Genomic DNA, 21,616 nt, shown 5'->3' on the forward strand with positions numbered 1-21,616 from the left:
AGGGACTTTATTGTATCTCTTGTTTTGTCTTAGTTTGGATTTTTATTTCTGTGAAGAGACATCATGACCAAGGCCACTCTTATAAAGAAAAAATTTAATTGGGGTGCCTCACGTAATAGTTTCAGAGGTTCAGTCCATTATCATCATGGTGGGAGCACGCAGGCAGATGTGGTGCTGCAGAGACAGCTGAGAGTCCTGCATCTTGGAGGCAACAGGAAGTTGACTGACTGCCTTACTGAGAGAAGCTTAAGCAAAAGAGACCTCAAAGCCCGCCCCCACAGTGACACACTTCCTTCAGCAAGGCCACACCTCCTAATAGTGTCACTCCCTTTGGGGATCATTTTCTTTCAAACCACCTTATGTTTCTTTGAAGCCTGTGCTGGGCTACTGTGCTTTCTTGCAGTTTTGTTCTGCCTATGACTTTCTAAGGACTTCTTTTTATGTTTAAAATAAAACAGCATTGGCTCGAGGTGCCTGTGGGCCATGAGGGACAGTGGGTCATGAGGATCAGCAAGTCCCAGGCAGGGAGCTGCATGGCAGGTGAGAGACCAAGACGGATAGGAACGCCATGCAGAGTGAGGGTGGATATTTATTTAGTGGGCAATGGAAGTTAAGGGGAAAGGGGAGAGGGAGGAAGAAGAAGGATGAGGAGAAAGAGGCAGAGAGAGAAAAAAAAACAGAGAGAGAAAGAGAGAAAGAGAGGCGGGGGGTGGAGAGGAGAGGAGCCACAGCAGCAGCTACCTCTTCAGAAGAGAGATGGAAAAGAAGAATGTCTTAGACTGGAAGTGGAGGGAAAATCCACTTGCTTTGGTGGATGGGGGAGGGAGTGGGTGGAGCTTGTCTCTTAAAGGGACAGGACAGACCATTACAGTCCCATCTCTTTTTTTATAATAAAAAGGCAGAGGTTAGTCACAACAGGTCAAAGGAATTGGGGCAGAGGATTCTCAAGACTGCTACCTGCTGATTTGCGGGCATTGTCTTGCAGGGTGTGGGGGGGACTTGAGAAAGCTGAGGGCTGGTCACATCCTGGGGTGGTGGTCTCTTTGCTACTGCCTGGACTTTGTGGTATGGAAATGTTTAGTGTCTCTTAAGACACTGTTTAAGGTATTGGCAGAACAGATGACAAAGTTAAGTTTAGGAAGAGAAAATTTTTAATACCAGAGAATTGAGAGGGGGTGTATCTGACCTGGTTAAGGTGAATCCTTCAATTTGGCTCCCTGGAACTCACAAGAATTTTTTGGGTTTGTGAAAACATAAGTTTTAAACAGCAGAAGAATGACTGTGACAGATATTTTTGCATAATGAAAAGTGTTTTTAAGACTATGAAAGGCAGTGTGAGAGAGAATATCTTATTGATATTTGTTTGATGAGGCTGTCCTTTTAAACAACAAAAGCTCTCAGCTGTCAAACTGCATCAGAGATCTATGAGAAGGATAAGATTTTACTTGAGTTATTGATTAAAAAGCAACAGAGAACTTACTTGGTTGGCACCAAGAGCCCCATTTTTAGGTTCCTCCATGGTCACTGAGGGTCGTACTTTTCTTTTGCTATCTAGTGCATGGCCTGCAGTCTCCAGAAGATCCTGTGGGCTAAGAAATCTGTAGGAAGACAAGCCTACCTTGACCTGAGCAGCTAGGCTGTCGATTCCAGTGATTCTGTCCACTGTCTGGTGATCTTCAGTTTAGAAGAAAGGCAGTTTTATCCAGTGGTCAGTGCTTGGCAGTTGAAGTGAATTGCGGATGGATGTTGTTCTGTGCCCATTTGTTGTCTGTCTTCTTTGGAGGAAGCAGAGTGCTGCTGCTAGGAGCCAACCTGTCTCTTTTTATTATGAAAAGTTTTTTAATGATTAAATATTTAAATGCCATATTTCCCAGATCTCTGAGCAGTTGAGGGCTGTTTACTGGGTATAAGTGAGTGATAACTGCAGTACAGAATCTGCCTGGAGAGCTGGGTCTGAGCTTGACTGTACTGGCTGTCAACTTAACAGGTAAAGCAGGGTCGGATTAAGAGACTTAAAAGTACAAACCAATTTAGAACATGAGACTTGCTGCTTTGTAGTCTGGAATGAGATACAATGAACAGACAGTTATAACATTTAACAGTAAATAGGTGCATTTAAGTTACATGTTTGCATGCACACACACACACACACACACACACACACACATACTAAACAGGAATTGAGTGAAGTGGATGCTTTTGGTGGGCCCTACGAAAGGCATGCCACTGCATAAATCACACATGTTAACAGTCAGCAGAGGAATTTAGAGACAAAAACATAAGTAAACTGGGGGACCAGGCAGGGTATACCTCAGTAATGATGGTGGGACTTGGTCACCTGACCTGGCTGTCAGTTAGGATGGCAGCGATCACATTGTATGGAAAAGCCACGGTTTTTTTTTTTTTTTTTTTTGAGGGAGTTTTAAACATAATAGCAAGAGAGACTGGAGGTGTGATCCGCTCTGTGGCTGAGCCGCCATGCCATAAGCCATGGCAGGGAGCAAAAGCTGGAATTGAAAACAGCTTCTTGTGGATCCGACTAATCTTGTCGGTTTCCACGGGACCAGTGGTAGCTGTGGCAGGGAGAGTTTGAGGACAAGCAGAGCCAGCGGGACACTGGCAGAGCATTCACAGGCGGATGGCTGTAGTTTGAGGGTTTATGCCATAGCTGAAAACGTGAAAACTCGCGAAAACAGTGAACAAACACCGCAAGGCCTGTAGAAGAGCATCCTCTCTCTGTAGGCGGGTGTTAATGAAACAGTGATACTGCAAAGCCTATAGGAAAACGTCTCTGCTCTACAGGAGGAGGGTCGAAGCCTGACTGGGTCCAGTCTGGGCGACTTGGAAGACAGAGAGGCTAGAGCCACTCTGAGCAGTCTCTCACGGCGGGACCACTTATGAGTGGTCCAAAAGAAAAGAAAAGAAAAGAAAAGAAAAAGAAAGAGAAAAATCTGAGGGACTGCAGTCCCCAAATTGAATGCACTGCACAGGTGCTAGCCCAGGTGCACTACCATGGTTTGTCTGATTACATTTTAGCTATGGGAAGCAACCAGAGATGAATGTCAGCGAAGGGCTCAACCGTAGTCGTGAAGGCTGTGGTTGGGGGCCTGGAAGGGGAAAACTCACCACCGACGCTGCTGGTGTGTGTAGAGGTTGGCGTTCAGGCATATGGAATGCGGGGCTGTTGTAAAGAGACCTGGTTCCTGAGCCCAGGGTTTCATGTATCCTCAGCCGACCCACCTGCGGGCCAGAGGGAGCGTGAAGAGAGCCTGGCTGAGTCACGACATTTGGGGGTGGCTTACAGTTTCAGATGTTTAATCTGTTATCTTCATGGCAGTAGGCAGGCAGACGTGATGCTGGAAGAGGAACTGAGAGTTCTACATTTTGATCTGCAGGCCGTAGAAGCAACTGTGTCACTGGGTATAATGTGAGCATAGAAGCTTCCAAGCCCACTCCCACAGTGGCACATTTCTCCCACAAGGCCACACCCACTCAAACAAAGCCACGCCTCCTAACAGTGCCCACTCCCACAGTGGCGCATTCCTCCCACAAGGCCACACCCACTCAAACAAAACCACGCCTCCTAACACTGCCACTCACTGTGGGGCCATTTCCTTTCAAACCACCACAGTGGGCATGAACACTTACGCATATACGCACAACAATAACAATACCTTAATAATCTAAAACAATCACTTAATAATCTAAAAGTGCATTAAATTGTGTGTATATTCTACAGGCCATTGGGCATGTCAGTTTATAGAAGATTATAGCAAAGGAAAACTGATAGTTCTTTAAATTTCAAAATTTTAACAAATTAACACATGAATAACGAATAAGCATGCCATTTATCTCTATTCAAAAAAAATCAATGAGCCATCCTAGTGACAGTTTTTAAATACCCTATCTGTCGAGCGGAGTTTACAAACATTGCATTGATTTGTTTGAACTGAATGTCCATAAATACAAGGGGATGAAAGTTACCAGAAGGTTTCACTGGCTTTGAAAGAAAATCAAAACACCAGGAAAAGACCGTTTTATTCATGTTACTCATTTTGTTCCTGCTCGGTGTTTGTGGAGAGCTCTTCGGTGGTGAACTCAACACAGCAGGTGGGCCCCAGCATTAACCCACACAGTGACCTTGGGCAGCTGTCAGGCTACAGGCAGGAGGAGGGAGCAGGTAAATGGGGTCTGCAGCAGGGGTCCAGGACATTACAGGACACTGCAGTCCTTGCTCTAAGCAGCAATCCTATTTCTACCTCTCGTCCTTCTGGGGTGGCTTTGTTGACTTATTTGCTGACTTCCATGTCTATTGCTGGGCTCATAGGTTCTCTGTGGCAGGGGCCTTGTTGTGGTGGTTAGAATAAAAATGGCCCCCAAGGGCCCACAGAGAATTGCACTACTAGGAGGTGTGACCTTCTTAGAGGAAGTGTGTCACTGGGAGCGGGCTTTGAGGTTTCAAGATGCTTAAGTCATGCCCAGTGTGGCCGTCTCTTCCTGCTGCATATGGATCAAGATGTAGAAGTCTTAGCCCCTTCTCCAGCACCATGTCTGCTGTGTGCCACCATGTTTCCTACCACGATGGTAAAGGACTAAACCTCTGAACTGTAAGCCAGCTCCAATGTAACGTTTTCCTTTTTAAGAGCTGCTGTAGTCATGGTGTCTCTTCACAGCAATAGAAACCCTAACTCAGACAGAAGTTTGTACCAGGGACTGGGGTATTGCTGTGATGGTTCGACCATGCTTTTATCTGGACGAATGTGGACAATGGGATTGTGGATTAGAAAAGCAGTTGAATGTTTTAAGTGCTGCTTAATGGGCCATCCTAGTAGGAGCATGGAAGACAGTGGTGCTGAGGGGGATTTGAACTGTGAGGGTCTAGCTCAAGAGGTTTCAGAGTAGAAGAATATTTGTATATGACATAACGACCATTCTTGTAATATTTTGATTAAAATGTGGCTGCCTTTTACCTTTGTCCAAACAGTCTGACTGAGGCTAAATTGAAGAGTTTTGAATTAATGGCAGAATTAATTCAAAAGAAGAAATTTCAAAACAGCCTAGTATAGACTCTGTCATGTGACTCTTAGTGTTCCCTCTTATGAAGATCTACAAGGAAAAGGCGTGAGCTGAGCAAGGAAAAATGCACAAAGGATAGTTCAAGGTGAAAAGGGGCATCAAGAATTACAATAGATCTAAATCCCGTGTTCATGGAGATAAACAGATTAAAGAAAAGCCTGGTGGTAGATGGAATAAAGGGAGTGGGGACCTCAGAGTAAGACCCCACCCAGCTAAGCTTCCAACTTGTGGAAAGGAATTAAAGAAAAATTTAGAGCCATATATGGGTGCACATCTTTAATCTCAGCACTCTGGAGGCAGAGGTATGCAGATCTCTAAATTTAAGGCCAGTCAGGTCTATAGAGTGTCAGAACAGCTTAGGTAGTGAAGACAACCATGGAAAACAAAAAGCTGGTGAAGATGTGTTTGAATGAGGGAGCCATGTTTCAACCATGTTCCAGCTATGTTCAAGCTGCAGAAATTAGCTGCCTTGATCACATAGTTCTGGCTTTAGAATCAAGAATAGAAGAAAGGGGCCTGGAGGGATGGCTCAGCCGTTAAAGGCTAGGCTCACAACCAAAAATATAAGACTTTGGTTCCCAGTGCCCACGGCTGTCCCTCCAGGTACCATAAAGAAAAAAAAGAATAGAAGAAAGGGATTATGGAATCTCCCTTCATAGCTCAGGAAAGCTGCTCAGGGGTGTCACTACATGGTGGCCCTGGGAGGCCATTGTGTGAAGTTGTGAAAGTGAAGCCTGGATTGCTTTGGAGACCCCAAAATGTTGGAGATGCCAGAGTCATTGAATACCTGCCAAGGAGAGCTGCTAACAGGAAATAGAACCAGTCCAAGAGAGAGAAGTGTGCTGTAGTCCACAAAGATGAAAGGACTTGGAGATCTGAAGAGCATTTTGGATATCAGACACGGAGATGCAGAGTTTGGAGTTTGCCTGACTTGTTTCTGATCTTTCTTTGGGAATTACCGTTAAGAGATTGCAAGAATCTCAGAAGAGACTGAACTTTGAACTTTTAAGCAAGTTTGAAGTTGTTATATACTATGGGGGCTTTTGAAGTTGGACTGAATGCATTTTGAATTGATATTGCTACAAGCCTATGGGGGCCAGGGAGTGGAATGTGGTGGCTTGAATAAAAATTACTCCCAAAGGCCCATAGGGAATTGCACTGTTAGGAGGTATGATCTTGTTGGAGTAGGTGTGGCCCTGTTGGAGGAAGTGTGTCACTGGGGGTGGGCTTTGAGGTTTCAGTTACTCAAGTCATTCCTGTTGTGACAGTTTTTTCCTGCTACATATGGATCAAGATGTAGAACTCTTAGCTTCTTCTCTAGCACCGTGTCTGCCTGTGTGCTGCCATGTTTCTTACCACGATGATAAAGGACTAAACCTCTGAGCTTACAGCTTACAGTCAGCCCTAATTAAATGCTTTCCTTTGTAGGAGATGTTGTGGTCATAGTGTCTCTTCACATCAACAAAACCCCAACAAGATAGTTTGGTCTTTATCAACTTCATGTCATCAGCAATTAGCACAGTACTTAATAGACAACTGGCTCAGAATTGTGGGTTGTTAAAGTAATATATCAAATTGTATGGTGTGTTATAGAGTCAAACGTGTGTGTGTGTGTATAAAGAGACCCAAACACACACACACACACACACACACACACACACACACACACACAGAAAGAGAGAAAGAGAGAGAGAGAGAGAGAGAGAGAGAGAGAGAGAGAGAGAGAGAGAGAGAGAGAGAGATAGATATTAGGGACTCACATGATTGTGGAATTTGGTGTATTACTTACTGGTCACGTTATTTAATAAACCTGACAGAAGCGACTTAAGGAAGGGCTTATTCTGCATACAGTTGAAGGGGATCTTCCTGCCATGGTGGCAAGGCATGCTGGCAGGCAGGAGGCTGGCTGGTCACACTGCATCTGCAGTCAGGAAGCAGGAGTGAACGGGAAGTGAGGCCCAGATTCAGAAGCTCAAAGCCCACCTCCAGTGATCCACTTCCTCCAGTGATGTTCCCCTTCTTACAGGTTCCACACAATCAGAAGCACTAGTGCCAGGCACACGAGTCTCTGGGGGAACATGCACCTTCAAACGACATCATAGGCAAATCCAAATCTGATATGAGAGGCTGCCAGGCTAGAGGACCAGGACGCGCTGACGTGGAACATCCCCTTCGCACAGGGAGAGTCGGTTTCTACTCTCTTCACACCTGTCGACGGATAGGATGATACAGTCTATGTGGATGCGTTTTACAGACATATTCTAGAAAACAGAAGACTGGCAAGTTGTGGTATCAAGGAAGTCACGGGTCACTCTCCTGCTTCAACTCTGAATTCTGAAAATGATGTAGATTCATTTATGCGAGGTGGTGCGTTAGTTTCTTTTGGGTGTCTCATCCCCACAGATGGAGGATTCAGTGTGGTTGCTCAGTACAGAATTAATTTAATATTTAATGTCTGTTTGAACGCAGTATATTTGAACACATCACATTTGCACGCCACTATAGCCAGCTACGAAGACCTTAATGAGCCCGCACACCCATTCTGCTCACACTGCCTTACTCTACCTCCTTCAGTTCGCTTTGTTGCTTCCTTTTTTGGGGTGTAGTTCTGTAGTTTCTTTATACAGTTATAGGAAAGTACAAATATACGACTTTACGCTTTACTCGTTCAAGTTTGGATTTCTTAATGTCATGAAAAAAGCTTCACGGATGTATTAAGATCAGACTCCATGAAATTTATTCATTAAGCTTGTGAATTAAAAATGATGATTGTACTTGCCTAAAAAGTTCAAAAATGAAAGGAGGAAGAACAAACTATGGAGAAAGAAAATGACTCAGCGGGAAAATACAGACACAGGAAGAGGAAGACCAAATCACAGCGCTCGAGGGCTGTGTTCATCAAAGAACAGCAGCTCAAACTGGAGAAGCCACACAGAGAGACAGCTACAGCCTTCAGTGTGTCTGTGAGCTGGTTGATGTATATGGACCAGGGCCTTGTAATCTGGACTTTGGAGATATGATTATAACATAGCTTTAAACCTGCTTGTTGAAAGGCTTTCAACATTAAGGAGAAATACTGCCCCTTGGGACTATGCATATACTCCTTTACATAGAAAGAAGATTGCGTATTCATCTTAGCCATCAGGAAAGGGCGTAAGAGATAAATACTAGATCATTAAAACTGTATTAACCTCTGAGGTCGCCAGTTTTTCATCACTAAAAGAACTCAAGTCTGAGTCAGAGAAACACCTCATGGAAACCTTACAGTGGAATCTTCTAGATTAGAAGGAAGACACAGATTGGCAAGGCAGTGTTTATTCATGTGAGCTTGGGGGGGATGAGATGAACTTCTTGAAAACTTAAACATGAGTGTCATTAAAATGACGTGGTGCCATTCAAAAGGCTTACAGTTAATGCAGCTGCTATACCTACTGGTTTGCCATAAAGTGCACCCACTGGTTTGAGTAAGAGTGGTGGCCACAGGTTCATATATCTGAACACTTAGTCACCAGGGAATGGAACTGTTTGATAGGATTAGAAGAGTTAGAAGGTGTGGCCTTGTTAGAGAAAGTGTGTCACTAGGGGAAGGCTTTGAGGTTTCAAAAGTCCATGACAGGCCCAGGCTCTCTCTCTCTCTCTCTGTCTCTCTCTGTCTCTCTGTCTGTCTGTCTGTCTGTCTGTCTGTCTCTCTCTCCTCTCTCTCTCCTCTCTCTCAACCCTGTAAAGTTCTCAGATACTGCTCCAGCACCTGTCTGCATGCCTCCATGCTCTCTGTCATGAAGATGAAAGACTGAGTCTCAATCTCTAAGAGAGGCCCCAGCCTTGGTCATGGTGTCTCTTCACAGCAGTAGAATGAAGACAGCTGTTGTTTCTTCTATTAAGAAGGTCACAACTTTGTCAATGATAACCTTCTGCCATACCTATTTTTAGCCTTAATACAAACTTAACACATACTAGACACAGAAAAGAAACCTGGGCTCCCTATCACTGTCCTAAACTCCAGGGCTATCGTTCAGTGGAGTAGAATTTATTTTGTCTTTGAATATTCATTTTACATGTGTGTGCATGCATTCACATGCCACAGTGTATAGGTATGTGTGAGAGGACAGCTAGTGGGGTCCTCCCTCAGGCGGGGTCTGGGATTTGAACTCAGGCTGTCAGGCTTGACAGCAAGTGCCTTTACCCCGACCCCTCTTTCTGGCCCCATAGTTTAAGAGACTTCACATTGAATACAGACAGTATCAAGTCAAGGCGTGAGTTTTGATTAATATAATTCTCTCAACTCAGAATTATTGAATTTGTTGCGGCAATTGAACTCTCAGAGGCACAAGGAATATAGATCTTTGTGTGTGTGTGTGTGTGTGTGTGCGCGTGCGTGTGCGTGCGTGTGTGTGTGTGTGTGTGTGTGTGTGTGAAAGTAGTGAGCATGAAACTATTTAATACATCCATCACTGGGAATTTTCACATATTTGTTCATATATTTTTGTTAAACACTTGTCTTAGCTTTCTATTCCTGTAACAAAGGCTTGAGAAGACCACCTTGTGTAGAGATAAGCTTTATCTTGGTTTACAGTTTTGGAGATTGAAATCCAGGCATGGCTGGTCCTGCTGCTTTGGGCCTATGATAGAGCAGCTCTTCCCAGCAGACCCTCATGGTGAAACACAAAGGAAGAGGTTGAGGCTCCAATATCCTTCAGTGATGGATCGTAAAGGTTCCATTACAACCCAGTAGCATCTTCTGTGGACAAGATTTTAAGACGTGGGTCTGGGGGAGCCATTACTGGCCCAAAGTGTAGCAAGACCATATAAGGAAAAGGAAAAAAAATGACAGATTGTTGATCAAGGATCGAAAAGCTTTGAGGTTAAACACACGCACGCATGCACACGCACACACACACACACATCATGTTAAATGCAACTGTAGAATAGAAGTCACTTATCAACACTCAACATTGTCAAATGACTCACTGAAGTCATTAAAAACATATTTTCCTAGAACTTGGAAAGTGAAGGTAGAAGGGAGGGCCAGGAGTTCAACATCATCCTTGGAGGATCAGGACTTTAAGGTCACCCGTGGCTACATAGTGAGTTTGGAGCCAGTCTGGGCATAAGAACCAGGAAATGAAGAATATGCTTATTAAATAATTAGTTGGGAAATCCAAGCTAGAGTAATGATTTGTTTATGTTAATTCAGTTAAGAATCTGCCTTGGGCCAGCAAGATGGATCAGTGGGTAAAGGTGCTTGTGACCAAGCATGATTTGATCCTTGATCCAAATAGTGGAAGAATCGAACTCCCTAATGTTATCTTATGATTTCCCCAAAGGAACTGCTGTGGCATGCGTGTGCCTCCCTTCAGTGTAAATCCGTTAGTAAGTAAATAGATAAATGTAAAATTTTATTTCCCAGAATTTGCAATGCGAGGCTTAAAATGTTTTCTGGGAAAAAAGATAGTGGAATTCTTTTGTTAAAGCAGCAGGCAGAGAAGTGAACATGCCTAGTCAGTGTGTGGGCCCGTCTTGTGTTGTAATAAATACCCGAAATTAATGAAAGGTAAATGAACACCTCATTCTCTACGGCTCTAAAGACTCATCACCACGGTGCAGGCATCTCCCTGGCTCTTGTGAGGGCCTTGTGCTCAACTGGAATCACAATGACGGTAGCCTGTACAAAAGCAATCATGTAGCAAAAAGCCAGAGACTGAGATGCGGGATCACATTAGCTCTTTTCCAACAAGCTGTGTTCTTTTAAAGCCTAAATTAGTCTCACCAAAGATAGACCTTCTGATAGACCCCATCAGAAAGGAGGAGCTTCTATGACCTAATTACCTACCATTAGGCTCCAACTCTTAAGGTTAAAGCAAAGGTATACAGTGTAGGTATATTTTTGTAAAGAAGAGGAACAGCTTTAAGCATACTTATCAAAACTTGTATATGGATGTTCATGTTGCACAAAGATGGCCTTAGTACTGACAATGATTAAGGGGTGATGCTAGAGAGAAGAGAAGGCAGAGGGGAGATGCTGCCAGAGAAAAGGGAGCATTTACTCACAAGGCCAACCAGCAAACAACTAACAAGTTGGTGCTAACAAAGAAATGTTAACTTTGCATCCTCGAGGGACCAGGGAGCGCAAACTGCTTACCTCCAGCTCTAAGCAACAGCTCGCTTCAGAAAGCAAGCCCGTGGGAAGGCGGCACCTGGGGGTTAGTCTTTCATCCACGCAGGATTAGCAGGCAATGCTGTTCGGAGATCCCACTGTGCCTCTACCCTCCTCGCTTTATGCCGCTCCTCTTGGTGCTCAGTGTAGCACTGCACCCAGGTGGAAGCTTAATAAAGGGGACACTATTGTGGCTGGGGACAAGGAAGCCAAGCCAAGAGTACTGAATGCACCCCATGCGGCCTCATCCTCCCAGGCCTGGAGATCAGCTAACAAAACAGAGCCCGCTGGGCTTTCTGCCTGGTAGCCCCAGAGAAGAGCAGAGGAGAGGCCATTCCTGGGTACCCTCTCAATAGGTGTATTGATTCTTTGGACAAAAAGTGAATTTGGAGTTGGCTGAAGCTGCATCCAGTGGCCTGGACAGAATGAGAGGCACGCACTGGGCAGTATTTTGTTGTTCTGTGCTTTTAGCACAGGATGCAACAGCTTTAGATTTGTTTCCAGGATGGGGAACCCTCGAGTTCTGGCATGCCTTGTCTATGTGTTGTGGTATTCAGTCCTTGGCCGGAGATGGAGATCGGACAAAAAAACAGCTCCTGGGAGAAGCAAAACCATCTCTGTGAAGACAGCAGGATGGCCTGGGAACAGCAGAACCGACGGCGAGATTGTCAGAGCCTGTCTTCCTTTAGCGTCATCCCTTCATCCCACACCTTTCCTCTCTCCTCCCCCGTCCTCTGCTCTAATTTGCTAAACTTATTTGCCTGCATTCTTTCCATTGCCAATTGCACTTTTGCCACAAATTGAATATTGTGTGAAGAGGAGCGGAGAAGGAAGGGAAATACAGCATCGGGAAAGCTTCATCCAGCAGAAATGCATTCCTTTAAAGATGTGCTGCAAAACACAGAGATTCCTACACACCGTGTTGACTGTGGCGCCATTCATAACAGCGAGAGGTACCCATCAGTGGGTGGATGACTGCCCATTTTGGCACACCCGTACAGACTCACAGACACAGACACACAGACGCATACACACACCCACAGATGGACACAGACATAGACTCATGCATACAACAGATACACACACACAGACACATGCACACATTCCCACACATACCTCTTACATGCTATGTGTCCTGCAGGTGTTGGAGGGCTGTGTTCACATATGTATTAATGGCAACTTAAGGAAGTGGGCACAGCTATTACTGTCTCACTGTAAATGGCCTAGTGGGCATAGAAGAAGCAAGATAACTTTAGGAAGGATGTGTAATTAGCAAGTGTCAAAACTAGAACTTGAAGTGGCACCAGTGGCACAGGCCTGCAATCCCATCTACTCCAGGGAGACCAGAGGTTCAAAGCCAGTTTGGGCTACAGAGTGGGTTTAATGTCAGTCTATGTGACTTAATGAGGTTGGTGTGGTACATACCCAGGAGATCATTTGCCTAACATGTGGGAAAGCCTGTGTTCAATCCACAGTACCTCAGCCCACAGTACCTCAGTTTACAGTACCTCAATCCACCGTACTTCAGCCCATGGTACCTCAGCCCACGGTACTCAGTCCATAGTACTTAGTCCACAGTACCTCAATCTGTAGTACTGAGTCCACAGCAGTTCCTGGGCCTCACATGGTTTGGGAATCTGAGGGTACAGGGGAGAATTTAGCAGGTACAAGGTTCTATTTTAGAATTTATTTTTATGTATTTGGGCTTCATGTGTGTGTTCATATGTATGTATGTGAGTATGTGTGTGTAAACATGTGCCCGTAGGTTCCCACAGAATCCAGAAGAGGATGTTGTTGGAGCTCTTAGAGCTGGAGTTGCAGGTGATTGTGAGCTGCCCACTGTGGCTGCTGGGAGCAGAACTCTCATCTCCAGGAACAGTGAGAGCCCTTAACCACTGAGCCATCGCTCCAGCCTCAACATGCATTTGCTTTTTGTTCACATATACAATATGCCTAGATGACTTCCTCACACCACTGAGAGCCCAGTGAGGTCCGAGCCTAGGGGACTGTCTGGTGCCGAGGGAATGTAGAGCAGGGTGGTTGGGTGAGTCACGGTGGTCTGTAGAACAGTGTACAGGAACCTTCTCTAGAGGTGTGACCTCAGGCAGCTAGCTCAAGTCATCTCTCTGGGCATCAGTTTCCTTGCTTGCAAAATGAGGAGGCTGGGTTGATCTCCAAATTGCCTACAGACTGCATGAGGCAGCGGCATGAGGTCCGAGCGGGAGAGGGGCCGAAATGGGCAAAGTGGGAGGGAAGCTTTTAGGACAATGAGAAGTCGAAGGTCGTCATTCTGCTCCTATTTATCCCCAGAGAAGATTCTGGAGAAACCCCAGATTTTCATCCACCCAGACAACTTGCAGCAACAGATCAGGGACCAGAAGAAACTTGAAACCGTCGTTCGTATGATTAAACCGCATGATTCCTGATGCCCAGGTGCCTGTGTGCTTGCTACACTTTCAAGGAGACCCAGCATGTGTGGGAAACGGCCTGATAAATATGCTGTGTCTCGCGGCACAGGGTCCGGCTTATCTTCAGTCATGTCAGCAGTGTGATGCTTCCTGGGGCCCTCTCGTTCTCATTAGCATCTTTAGAAGGTCACATGACTCAAATGTACTAGTCAGACCTTGCCCTGCTGCCCTCAGACCATGAGGGTCTGCAGGGAGAGAAGACAGGGCAATGAACTTGAAGGAGACTCGCACTGAACTTCAGCCCCAGCATTCTCCTGGGAACTGGAAGGGTCTGTATTCTGAAGTGAAGGGAGGGCTATGACCCCTTCAGGCACTGTCTGTGGAGAGGGGGCGATTGCAGGCTGTGGAGTAGGGAGCAGTCATCTGCAGGACCCTTACTGCCAGCTCTGTCTCTGTCCTTGAAGAGACACTTGCAGGCACCCCAGGGAGTTGACCCCAGGCACTCCCTGGCTGTCACATTCACTTGAGCAGAACCCGGGATTTCATGACAATGACCTAGAGATGACTCTGCGGAGGAGACTGTGTGTCTCTGATGTTTGGCAGAACAGAGACTTGTCCTCTTCTCAGGAACATTGCAGAGGGAGGCAGAAGACGGCCAAGCCCACAGGAGACCCGGTTGTGAGGGGAGAACAGGTCACTATGGGGAGAACGTCCTACAGCTTGAGCTAAAGTGAGGAGGGAGTGGAGGGTTTGACGGGAACCCAGGGCCCCCACAGACCAACAAACACATGAGTACATTTGAAACAGAAACAGAACTTTGGGTAAATCTTAAAGTAACTCTGGGAAAGAGTAGCTTGGGTGTAAGTCCTTAACAGAAGTTTGCAGAAGTTAAGTGGTAGGTATTACCTCTACTTGCAGGGCCGGAAGATGAACTGATTTTCTGATGAAGAAAATAGAGGTTCATTAGTATGAATTAACCTGTACTGTCAGCAGCCAAACAATTACTGTTTTGTGTGAAATGGTTCTCCATCTATTTGGGCAAGGAATATACTGGAGTCAAGCAAGGGTCTGGGAAGGAAAAGGAGTCAAAAGGAGACTTCAAGAAGGCTCTCTAGTTGGTGTGAGATACACCTCTGTATCCTGTGAATATGTTTTATTACCACTGGTTAATAAAGAAGCTGCTTTGGCCTGTGGCAGGGCAGAATAGAGCTAGTTGGGAAAACTAAATTGAATGCTGGGAGAAAGGAGGCAGGGTCAGGGAGATGTCATGTAACTGCCGAAGGAGACAGATGCTGGAACCTTACTGATAAACCATGAGCCTTGTGGCAATGCATAAAATAATAGAAATGGGTTAATTTAAAATGTAAGAGCTAGTTAATAAGAAAACTAAACTAGTAGGCTAAGCAGTGTTACAATTAATATTGTTTCTGTGTGATTATTTGGATCTGGGCGGCTGGAAAATGAACAAGCAACCTCTGCCAACCTGCCAACATCTAGTGATTAAATAGGCTTTTAAAAGGGGAAGGGCCAGTGAGATGGCTCAGTAGGTAAATGTGCTTGTCTCATAAGCCTGGGAACCTAATCTCAATTCCTGGGATACATGTAGAGGTGGAAGGAGACAATTCACTCCACATAGTTTTTCCTTGACCTTCACACATATGCCATATTGCATGTGCCACATACATACATCACGCACACACAAACGCGTGCACACACACACACTAATAATACATTGATGATGTCTTAGATACTTTTCTATCATGATAAAACATCATGACAAAAGCAATTTTTGAAGGAAAATATTTAATTTAGGGCTTACAGTTTCAGAGGGTGAGCGTCAACAATGGAAGAACAAAGCCATAGTGGCAAGAACAGCTGAGAGTTTACATCTTGATATAGAAGTAGGAGAGAGAGGGGAGTGGAGGGAGAGAGAGGGGGAAGAGAGAGAGGGGATAGAGAGAGAGGGAGAGGGGGAGAGGGGGAGAGGGAGAGAGGGGAGGAGAGAGGGAGAGGGGGAGGGGAAGACAAGGGGAAGAGAGGGTGGGGAGAGAGAGAGATCACTGGCAATGGCATGAGTCTTTTGAAACCTCAAAGGCTGTCCTCATTAACACACTTCCTCCAGTGAGGCCACATCTCCCAATCCATCTCAAAGAGTTCCACCAACTGGGGATCAAATATTCAAATATATGAGCCTAGGGGGCTTTCTCATTCAAACCACCACACTGCACTTTCTGATCTCCACAGCTTGGTAGCCATACCATAATGCAAAATGCAGCTAGTCCCACTGCAGAAGTCTCCAAAGTCTCTCACAGTCTCGGCACTGTTTAAAAGTCCAAAGTCTCTTAGGAGACTTGAGGCAATCTCTTAACTGTAACCTCATAAAATAAGGACTTTTTAATCTTTATTTTACAAATTACATATTTCCTGATATATTTTTTCCTAGATAATAAGTTTCCCTATTTGGATCAAGTCAAATTACAAGTATAGCAACAGGCCTATTGAGAACAAAGTAACTCCCAGATGGATTCATTGGCCTCAGAGAAAGAGGCCAGAGAAGTCACACCCCTGAGCCAAGACAGGGAGATTTTATAGACCTTAGGCAAGGGTTGTTGACAGGGCTGTCAGCCAGGAGCCAGGACTGTTCCCAAGTATTGCTAAAAGCTAGGATCCTGGGCAGGGGCAGGCACTTGTGTGCTATTCTCTTGTTCATATATATATATATATATATATATATATATATATATATATATATATATATATATATTTTGTGTGTGTGTAGTTGGGGCAAGTAGGGCAGATGGGGTTTTCCAGCTAGCACAGGGGTGAGCTGGACACTCCAACTGAACACTTCCAACATACAGTAGTAGCACAGAATACACATTACCATTCTGGGGGCATAGTGGGGAAAGTACTGTACCAAAGCAAGACCAAAACCCAGCAGGGCAAACTCCAAATCCTGTAGCTCTGTGCTGGCTAGTTTTGTATCAACTTGACCCAAGCTAGAATTATCTGAAAGGAAGGAGCTGCAGTTGAGAAAATTCCTTATAAGATCAGTCTGCAGACAAGCCGATAGGACAATTTCTTAATTAGTGATTGATGGGGGAGGGTCTCGCACATTTTTGGTGGTGCCATCCCCGGGCTGATGGTCCTGGGTCCTATAAGAAAGCATGGTGAGCAAACCAAGTGGAGCAAGCCAGTAAGAGGCACCCTTCATGGCCTCTGCATCAACTCCTGCCTCTAGATTCCTGCCCTGTTTGAGTTCCTGCCCTCACTGCTTTTGATGATGACCAGGGATGTGGAAGCATAAACTGAATAAACCCTTTCTTCCACAAGCTATTTTTCATCCTGATGTTTCATCAGGGCCATAGTAATCCTAACTAACACAATCTCTATATCTGATGTCAAGGATCTAGGATGACTTTACCCTTCCTGCTTCACGGACTACAAGACGCTCCTCTCCCTTGGGTTGGTCCATACCTTTCCACAGCTCTTGTTGGCGGATGTCTCATGCCATGATATGGCCTGATGTGTTCCAGATGTCTCTCACTGTGAGGTCCACCATGCTGTTCCACCTCTATATTTCTGTGCCCCTTCCCTTATAAACATGAGAGGTCATATTGAATTAAGGTCTGCCCTAATGACATCAATTTGATGTATTTGTCTGGTCTGCCTGCTTCCCTCTGAATGGAGAATTATGTGGTTAAGGAAAAAATAACACATTTCATGCTTGTTATGGTGGAGGCTGTCCACCCTTTCTTCTTGTTTAAAAATATAGCTCTGGGTCTCCTGAAAGGCCCTGCATGCACGCTCGTGTGAGATTCAGCATCTTGCTAAGTCTTTCTTGGACAGCACTCCCTATCTCAAGGGACTGAGAGGGCACAAAGAACTCAGGGGCAAGAGCACAGACTTTGGAGACAGAAGGCTTGGATTTCAGTGTATTTATGATTTGTAGGCTGTTTGGCCCTGGGACATTGGTGTTCTCTGGTTCTCTTATCTAAGATATAACCTTTCTTATATGACCCCAGGATCAAATGAGATTCTAGCAACATCACACTTAATTTTTTCTTGTTTGTTTGTTTTTGTTTTTTTGTTTTGTTTTCAAGACAGGGTTTCTCTGTAGCTTTGGAACCTGTCCTGAAACTAGCTTTTGTGGTCCAGGCTGGTCTTGAACTCACAGAGATCTGCTTGCTTCTGCCTCCTGAGTGCTGGGATTAAAGGCATGCGCACTCACCTCCCCAACATGATTATTTATGTGTATAGCGTAGCATACTCATGGTAGGTAGGTGCAGGGTTAGTGGTACTTAAACATTATGAAATACTGGAAATTGTTCTGATTTGAATGTGAAATACTGCCCAGAGATGCGCAGGTTTGAGAGTGCGGCCCCCAGCCGGTCCTGCTGTTTAGGGAGGATGCGGAACCTTTAGTCGGTGTAACCTTGCTGGAGGAGGTCCCTCTCTTTAGTGAGCCTTGAAGCTTTACAGCCTGAGCCTACTTTCGCATCTCGGATTCTCCAGTACAGATGCGACAGGGCAGGTCAGTTTCCTACTCCTGACACCGCACCTTCTCTGCCTGCTGCCATGCTGTGATGGTCTCCAATCACCTTTAGCTTTAAGTCACAAAAGCCCCTTCTCCCACAAGCTGCTTCCTGGTTAATTTAGCACACCAATAGACTCGTAACTAAGACAGGGATTCTGGAAGGAAGGAAGGAAGGAGAGAGAGAGAGAGAGAGAGAAAGAGAGAGAGAGAGAGAGAGAGAGAGAAGACTGCAGGCTTCCAAATATAACAATAAAGAAGAAAAGTACTATTTAGCAGTGCATTGTGGCGCGCACCTTTAATCACCATGCTTAGGAGGCAGAGGCAGACAGATTTTTGTAAATTAGAGGCCAGCCTGGTCTAAAGAGTGAGTTCCTGGACAGCCAAAGATAAACAGTGAGACCCTATCTCAAACAGAAAGGAAAAGAAGAGAAAAGAATAGAAAAGAAGGGGACTATTTAGAGTAATAAAAATAAGTCACAATGAATCACATTCTTTCAAGAAAGATTTACTTTTATTTTATGTGTATGTGTGCTTTGCCTGCACCTGTGGAAATGCACTGCATGTGTGTCTGATGCTCATGCAGGTCTGAAGAGGATGCTGGATCCCCTGGAACTGGAGTTACACGTGCTTGTGAGTCACCACGAGTATGGGTGCTGGGAACCAAAGCAGGGTCGCCTGCAAGAGCAGCGAGTACTCTTAGCCACTGGGCTCTCCAGCCCTGGAGTTGCATTCTTAGCAGGAGGACAAATGCTGTAAAGATAAAATGTGTAGTTTTATTATCTGGCTCATCCTTTTGTGCTTTTTAAAAAAAACAAACAAAACTTTCCTTGGCTTATCTTAGATCCACCTTTTTGTTCATTAGGGATTTCATAATACTGCTTTCTCGGTGAGAAAATAAAATACAGTTTGACCTTTCTCAGGTAGTGACTCAAAATTAATCTTCAATGATTGATAACAAGGATGCATAAAAGGAAAGAAACAATATAAGCAATGTAGTCTTTGGTATCCTTAAATTTTGTGCAGAAAATCCTACAGGATTTCTGAAAAATTCGGAGAGATTCCTGTAGACAGAAAGGTGTGTGGTATGCTTATATTACACACTTCAAAATGAGATAATTTCTTGTTTTGATGGGGCATTTTGGAAGGGGTTCTCACAGATGCTCATGTGCATTTCAAGCCTGGGGTACCAGGCTCCACAGGTCTGTGATGTTAAAGCCTGAGTCTTCCTTCTCCTGCCAGAAACTCAGGGGAGCTGGCCCAAAGCACAGGAGAAGAATCCCTGCGTTCCATTTTTGTTCTGGAATAGATAGTATACTAGATAGTTTTATGTCCCCCAGAGTCACCAGAGAGGAGGGAACCACAATTGGGAAAATATTGCCTTAAGATTAGGCTGTAAACAGACAAGCCTGTAGGGCATTTTCTAAATTAGTGATTGATGTGGGAGGGCCCAGCCCATTATGGGTGGGGCCGTCTCTGGGCTGGTGGTGCTGGGGTGTGGTAAGAAAGCAGGCTGAGCAAGTCATGAGGAGCAAGCTAGTAAGCAGCCCTCCTCTGTGGCCTCTGCATCAGCTCCTGCCTTCAGGTTCCTGCCCTGCTTGAGTTCCTGCCCTGCCTTTTTTCAGTGATGGACTGTGAAGGAGAAGATTAAGACAAACATTTTCTTCCTCAAGTAGCTTTTAGTGATGGCGTTTCGTCACAGTGACAGTAACCCTGACTATGACAGAAACTGGTCTGAGGTTAGTGGGGCATTGCTGCGGTAGACCTAACCATGTTGTTTTTGCGGGATTACGGAAGGACTTTGGAACGTTGAACGAGCAAAGCCATTGGGTGTTCCAAGCTCGGTGAGCTCTTCTGTGGGAGCTTGGGAGACAAGCTGTTGAGAGAAACGCAGAGAAATGGGGACCTGGCTGACTTGGGGAGTTCTCGAGGGAGCTTTGAGTGTTACTTAAAAATTATCAGCTATGATTCAGAAGAATCAGGATCACTAAAACCTTGATTTTTTTCTAGAACAATAGATGCTGGTCAGCTGGAGCTAAGAAACTAGCAGTGATTAAGAAGAAACCTGCATCGTCAAGGTAAAATCTTCTGGAAATGTCTCCTCGGAGCCAGCGCACACAGGCTGTGTTCTGAGGTAAGCAGGGTTGTACCTCACGCTGGCAGCTGAACTTGGTAGTGTAAGAGTCACCCAGGTGGTACCGATTTTTAAGGCACGAAGGAGTCATGAAGAGGTTTGGCACTGTGAGAGGCCAGGAGAGGCCATTGGTGATGGTGCAGCCTCGGCAGCAGCTGAAGGCTTAGGATTGAAGGCGCCATCCAGAGAAGCGGGGGCTTGGCCCTGTGAAGAGAGCCCAGAAGAGGCTATTGGTAAAAGGGCAGCCCATGGTCAGCAAGAGATGCCAGTACCACGGATGACCACCAAGAACAGCAGCAGCAGGGGAGTGTACGCAGCTGGAGCCTAGACGGCAAGCTGTGTGTGCTGCAGAGGGCAGAGTGGAGAAGTGACCCAGACCTTTGGAGGAGCCCAGATTGTGAGTGACTCTCAGATGTTGGACACTGAGTTATTTATACAGTTGGAGTTTGGTTTGGTTTTGTTCAGCTTGTAACTGTGCCCTGGTTCTTCCATCTTCAAGTAATAAAATATTTCTTTGATTTTAGAGAAGCCCACAGTCGAGAGATTTTAAACTTAAGAAAAGAGAGATTTTTGGAGTTTTATGAAGACTTTGGATTTTATTTTATTCATTTTTATTAATATTTTAATTTATATTATATACAGACCATAATTTCTCCTCCCTCCCTCTTCACCCCAAACCTATCCCTTCCCAATCCACTCCTCCTCTGTCTCTGTTTAGGAAGGGGCAGGCCTCACATAGGAGTCCACAAAGCATGGCCTATCAAGTTGTCATAAGACCAGGCACCTCCCTTGTATTAAGGCTGGGCAAGGTGTCCCAGGAAGAGGAAAAAGGTTCCAAAAGTAGGCAAAAGAGTCAGAGACAGCCCCTGCTCCCACTGTTAGGAGTCCCACAAGAAGACCAAGCCACACAACTGTCACATCTATGCAGAACACCTAAGTGAGCCCCGTGCAGACTCCCTGGTTGTCGGTTCAGTCTCTGTGGGCCCCTATGAGCCCAGGTTATTTGATTCTGTGGATTTTTAAAGAGACAACTTTTAAAATATTTTATCTCATAAGGCTGTGGGACGTTTTAAGGTTTTAAAATGTCTTATACTTTGATGACTTTATTAACGCGTGATCTTGGGGATGAATAAGAAAGGGAAGATTGAAGGTTAGCAATGGTGTGTTTGTGGGTCAAGCTGACAAGGGGTCAGCCGTCATGACTGGTTTTATGCCAACTTGACTCAAGCTAGAGTCATCAGAGAAGAGGGAGCCCCAGCTGAGAAAATGCTTCCACTAAGACCTGGCTGTAGGCAAGCCTGTAGAGCATT

The 21,616-nt window shown here is 45.2% G+C and overlaps 2 long non-coding RNA genes across 3 annotated transcripts in view; one reads left to right on the forward strand and one right to left on the reverse strand.

The window, feature by feature from the left end:
• The window catches only part of LOC148119900 (uncharacterized), a 43,539-nt gene that overhangs the window by 10,218 nt on the left and 11,705 nt on the right, over positions 1 to 21,616 (forward strand). Inside the window, exon 2 of the long non-coding RNA XR_015734899.1 lies at positions 20,183 to 20,306. This is a non-coding gene — a long non-coding RNA (uncharacterized LOC148119900). The remainder of the gene's footprint in view (positions 1 to 20,182; positions 20,307 to 21,616) is intronic.
• Positions 6,841 to 11,378, reverse strand: LOC146892072 (uncharacterized). Of its 2 annotated transcripts, XR_015005183.2 has the most exons (3): positions 11,216 to 11,378; positions 7,101 to 7,284; positions 6,841 to 6,997 (listed from the first exon to the last, which is right to left on the reverse strand). It is a non-coding gene; the product is annotated as an uncharacterized LOC146892072 (long non-coding RNA). The 2 variants fall into 2 exon arrangements; XR_015734944.1 differs by having other exon boundaries at positions 6,841 to 7,284.

The sequence above is a fragment of the Myodes glareolus genome, chromosome 14 (assembly GCF_982192425.1).
Source record: "Myodes glareolus chromosome 14, mMyoGla1.1, whole genome shotgun sequence".
NCBI lineage: Eukaryota > Metazoa > Chordata > Mammalia > Rodentia > Cricetidae > Myodes > Myodes glareolus.